General features: G+C 39.6%; 1 pseudogene; it reads left to right on the top strand.

The window, feature by feature from the left end:
- The window catches only part of LOC117507794, a 33,801-nt pseudogene extending 28,168 nt beyond the window's left edge, over window positions 1–5,633 (top strand).
- Window positions 5,634–6,000: the final 367 nt, after the last annotated feature.

The following is a 6,000-nucleotide window of genomic DNA, read 5'->3' on the forward strand; positions in this document are numbered from 1 at the left end:
TAAGAAAGCAGTCCTCGTAATATCTCTAATGTGGCGGTGAAAGGAAAACAAGGGCTCAAAAATTACCCCATGGTTCTTCACTTTGAGTGTGAGATATGTCACACGAGCCTAGGCTAAGCGCTCACTGGTCAAATTGATGCCGATGAAATGATGGACCAAGAACCATCATTTCAGACTTGTCAGTTTAAAAGTACGAAATTGCTGGACATCCAGCTTTTCAGTGATGCAAGGCAATCTTCTAAAGATTAAACTAAACCTGGATTTATAAATAAGAGCAGCACCCCCGCCTTGCTTTGCATCACAAGGGACGTGACTAAATGTGTATGCCAATGGGCAGGCCTCATTTAAGGGGACGACTGCAGTCGGTTTAAGCCAGGTTTCACATAACCCAATCATATCTAAGTGGTGGTCCATAGTTTGATCATTAATCAACAGTGATTTTGAGGACAGTGATCTTATGTTAATGAGACCCAGACTAAGTCGTCAGTGGAGTTGGACTGTTTGGATTTAGGGGTGATTCCAGAGTAGCATATATAAGATGCCTAGAAATAAGTTTAGATTGAGACATTCCACGCGGGTTGTAGGTAACAGACACAAAATATTGATATTGCTGGAACAACCACCGGGCCATCCTCCGTTTCACCATCAGTATTTTGGGTAAAAAAAATGCTGTTGATTGCGAACAGGTTTGCTATTTCCTGGCATTAATGTTATGTATTTACGGAAGAATCGATCGCAGAGCGCAATACTGTATGCTAAGAATAACTCCTTTAAAAAAAAAAAAAAAATCAGCATTTAGGAAATTGAGCTCATAGCCAAAATAAGGGGGCGCAGCACCTGTTTCTTGGTTTAGAAAAACTCCTGCTTAAATGGACTGCATTTATATCACGATTTTCCATCTGCATCACACTCTCAAAGCACTTTACAATGATGCCTCCTATTCACACAAACACACTCACATACCGATGTCAGGGTGCTGCCATGCAAGGTGCTCACTACACACTGGGAGCAACGAGGGGATTAAGGACCTTGCCCAGGGGTCCTTAGTGATTTCCGGTCTGCTTGGGTTTTGAACTGAGGATCCTCTGGTCCGAAGCCTAACGCTTAATCACTAGACCATCACCTCCCTGCTTAGGCTGTTGCCTCACTCCCTGTGGCTGCTGGGATAGGCTGCATCCCGTGCCCCCCCCTGTGCCCCTTGATTGGAGTAAGCGGGTGTAGAAAATGGATGGACTTAGGCTGTTATGTAAGCACATTATTGAATCCATCCACATTATTGAAATACGTGTAAGAGTGTAGTTGTTCTCTAAATTGTAACTTTTTTTTTCTTCTATTTGTCTTGTCCTGCTGTGTTCTCAGTTGTTTAAAATATGACAAAATAATAAATGAAAAGTAGGAAAAAATGTTGTGTTGTCACTTTCTGTTGTCTACACTTTGTTAGAGGGCTCCCCTCAGGAAAATGGGGCCATTCAAACGCGACAGTACAGCGCCATCGCTCCTTCAGAGTCACCTACAGCTCAAGATGAAGTCTTCACCACATATTTTGAAGAGAAGGTGCCCATTCCTGAGGATGTCAACCAGGTACTGGTATTAGATGTTTGTCACATAAGCTGCACAATTTAAACATTCAATTTTTTCAAAAATGAAATTTGTATAGTGTAAGCAGTGGATTGAATTAGCAGTTTGAAAGATTTGTTTAAAATATTTACAAAAATGCAAGTCAGAATATTTTCCACAATTTTGGCCAATAAGAAGCAAAGTATCCCTTATTAATGTTAAATTTACAAGTACAGTAAAAAGACACTGCTGTTCTTCCATTCAGGTGTTCAGTTTCCGTAAACTCTGGGCTTTTACTGGACCAGGGTTTTTGATGAGTATTGCTTACTTGGATCCAGGGAACATTGAGTCTGACCTGCAGTCTGGAGCTAAAGCTGGCTTTAAGGTGGGGGAGAAAACATGTTGCTCTTTACAAAGCAGAAGTTGTCTGCCTGTCAGTGTCCTTGAGGACCATTTGTACCCAGTTGTTTTCAGTATCTCATGTGTCTGCAGTTTAGTTTTCTGGGTTAAGGGTTGAGATTCAGATTTTAAAAAAAACTTGCCTAGAAAAATGTGTCTTAACATTCTTATGAGACCTTTTATTCATATTTGAGGATGTGTTATGCAAGTCATTGTTGGCCTTTTCACCTACAAACTGTTGACATATATTGTTTCTAAACAAGATCCGTTTTTGAAGGCGATACAACTCAGGTTTTGTATCTCATTTGACATTACTATATGCTGACATCGCAGTCACCTTTGTCCAAAGCACAATTACTGTTTTCGTGAACATTTTGGATTGTTTGTGGCATGCTAAATAAACATCAGCAAATGCTATAACTGGTTACAATGTACTAATGTAGATTTTTGTCCCTCTTTCTTAGCTCTTGTGGATTCTCCTTGGAGCCACCGTCATCGGCCTTCTGTTACAGAGATTAGCAGCACGTCTGGGGGTCGTCACTGGGATGCATCTAGCTGAAGTGTGCCATCGCCAGTATCCCACTGTGAGCTTTTCTTATTGTCACTGCATGAGTTCAGTTCTTCTTTCTCTTTTAAAGCCTGTCCTTTTCATTTAAAAAAGTTAGAAACCGTTGTACATCATCTTCCTCAATGTATTTTTACATTATCTATCGGCTATAAAATATAAAGACCCTGTCACAACAGTCCTCCATTATTAAATTGGCAGAAAACTTTGGAGATTTCTTACAAGAGAGAAAGCAATGATCTGACACCTGCACAAAACTATATATTTTGGTTTATATTCTTGTACTTTCTCTAGCAGGGATGGTGGACAAGCGGTTAGTGCACTTGGTTTCAGTGCGGAAGGTTCCTGGTTCAAATCCGTTGTCAGATTTTCATGGCGGGCTGTCATCTCAATCCTGAGATCCAACTATAAGCTTTTTTTAACCAACTTTTGCAGACATATCAAAGGCTGTCCCCATACTCATACGCCATTTGGCGTGACCAAATTTGGCAGGCCTTTACGAATAAACAGCAGTAAAGACGACTATCAACAATGGTTGTGAGTGTACGTACAGTTTGTTTTTAGCGGCAATCCAAAATTGCGGCAGAAATGACGTAGGCCCGACCTTACCTATAAGCTTATCCTTGTTAGCTGTTTATTGTTGCCATAGAAACATGGCAACAATAACACTGAAACCATGGGAAGAAAGCATTTATGGGCACTCATTCACTGCTTTTCCACCGGGAAAAAAATGCTATTGCGATGTCTCAGCCACAAAAAATTAATACAAATTCAGCCAATCCCTGTGGACTTTCCTTGATGTTGCTGTGTTGTCCATTCACTGCAAATTCGACCAGCCATCGTAGACGCACCCTGCACAACCCATTCAGCTGTACATCAGTGAAACGCCCTTCCTTGCTTCTGTTTCTGATGACACACAGAAGTGTGACATGAGCATCTTACATTTACCAACAAAATGTATTGCAAAAGCTGAGGTAAACTTTTTGCACCACATGCAATGTTGTGGTGGAACAAAATGAAAGTCACTAATTTGAAAACACTTTTCTACTACAAAAACACACCTGAAGAATGTCTGAAATGTGTAGTTAACAGTCAAGACTAATAAATCACAATGCCAGAGGCTGTTGTATGAAAGTACTAAAAGATTTGAGGTGACGTCTGACTGTTTTTAAAGTAGTTGAGTGTTTTAGGTTTGTGAAGTGGGTGGAGAAAGGTGTATGAATTCATTAAATAATTGATCTAAAGGTGCTCTGACACTTAAATGCATTTTGGCGCTGCACTCTCGCGCACGTTATTGTGACAGTCACACCTAATGTACTCCCAGCTGGATGCCACGCTTTGTGTGCTGGACGCTGCATATATAAAATCATTATTTCGTAGTGGATTAATAATTGTTTCTGAGTTTGGCTGTTGAAAACACCTCTAATCGCTTCTGGAATTACAGAGGACCATTTCAGCGTTGTTGTTGTTGTGTTTTTTTTTTTTTTTTCTCTCTGTCTCTCTTTCCTGCGCTTCATGAGGTGGAGAAAGCATTTGGAATCATCTAAAGCTAATTATTTGTAATGTTTGTATTGAATGGCTTGATAAAAACAGTTACATGTTCATTCCTTCTCATGAGTAGCTGTAAAAGTATGTTTATGATAGATTTAACATCTCGCTATAATCGTTAAGATGAGCTGTGCAGTGATGCGGTGCGCTGATGCAATCACGCGTACTCATGCAGTGTTTTTAATTGTTTGCACAATGTTCACGTAATTAATGCGTGATGGAGATTTTGAACATGTCAAAAAAAAAAAATTACGCACTTGCACGAAGCCACGCACAGTTTACAACTGTTTGTGACGAGCTTACTCTTCTGCACAGCAGAGTGCGTACAAGTGTCAGGGCACCTTAACAGAAGTATATTATAACATTCAACTATAATTACAATATACAATGGTAATTATAGTCACATCTAGCAGTATTTATGCTCCAACATGCACCATGCCTACATTGTGCTTGAAGAAATTCAGATTTATTCATTTGATCTGATTTAACATCTTGGTCCAGAGTCCACACGATGGACAGGATTAGGAATGTGCATATCAGAGGGACTGAGGAGGAAGGACTGTTTAGAGGCCAAGTCAGATGAGTGAGATTGAAGAAGAGGTTTTATAGATAGTTCTTTATTGTCATTATGCATTCGCATTACAAAATCCTTTCGGAAGCTCTCGACAGGTCAAGGCCTGAAAACTAAAACACCAAATACGTGCAAAAGGATATATATATTATATATATATATATCCTCCGCCCACACACACAAATATTTGGGGCCATAATTACAGTTTCTTAGTATGCCATGAAACCAGCTCTCTCTTTGATGTATGTTTAAAAAGGTTTGACTTAGTACTTTGTCCTTTGCTTTGTCAGGTCCCACGTATTATCCTTTGGCTCATGGTGGAACTGGCAATTATTGGTTCAGACATGCAGGAGGTCATAGGCTGTGCAATAGCTCTCAACCTTCTCTCAGTGGGCAGGTACTTTATTTATTGCTTGTCTATGAAAAGCCACGAGCATTTTTTCAACTTATGAAAGAGTATACTTGCATAATTTGATTATTTAAAATAAAAACATTTGTTCTGTTTCATCTGTAGGATTCCACTGTGGGCAGGCGTCCTCATTACGATCAGTGACACATTTGTGTTTCTTTTCTAGACAAGTACGGTAGGTGATTCTCTTTACAATCAAGCACAGTAACTTCCATTGAGCACTTGAAAAGATGTACAAATCAGTGATTCAGTTATTAAGCTTGTATCTCTTCTAGGACTCAGAAAACTTGAAGCTTTCTTTGGTTTTCTCATCACTGTAATGGGCTGTTAGTTTTGGTTATGAGGTAAGCTTGTTTGTAGAAAAGCATCACAGTTGTCAGATGTTACTGCTGTTTGATGTATTTGTTTTTATTGCTTGCTTAGTATGTGCTAGTAAAGCCGTCCCAAAGGAGCTGCTGAAGGGTATGTTTTTACCTTACTGTGATGGATGTGGTCCTGTGCAGCTGGACAGGCAGTGGGTAGTTGTAGGTGCCGTCATCATGCCCCATACAGTCTACCTACATTCAGCCCTGGTCAAGGTTTGAAACATTTATTTGCACACAGATTTCTTAGTATTTGCCATTTTGTTTAAAGATGCATCCTCCCAGGAAGAATTAAACTTTATTGTCCCCGTAAGTGAGAGGTTTTATATGGTACCCAGTCTGAAACAGGAAGTGTATGGTGCATTTTTGGCATGTCAGACCACATTGTTGTTTTACACTAAATGAAATCTTAGCACAAAGGGACTGAATAAAGTCATTAAATAGTCATGAGCATGTTGTGGCCGTAATATAAAATCAACCAACACTTTACCTGTCATTCCTTTGATGCAACAGTGTGTCAAATTGTAGGGACATTTATTAGCAAACATGGAATATAACATTCATAGCCATCTGTAATTCTGTTTTCACA

Source organism: Thalassophryne amazonica, chromosome 3 (assembly GCF_902500255.1).
Source record: "Thalassophryne amazonica chromosome 3, fThaAma1.1, whole genome shotgun sequence".
NCBI classification, from domain to species: Eukaryota; Metazoa; Chordata; class Actinopteri; order Batrachoidiformes; family Batrachoididae; genus Thalassophryne; species Thalassophryne amazonica.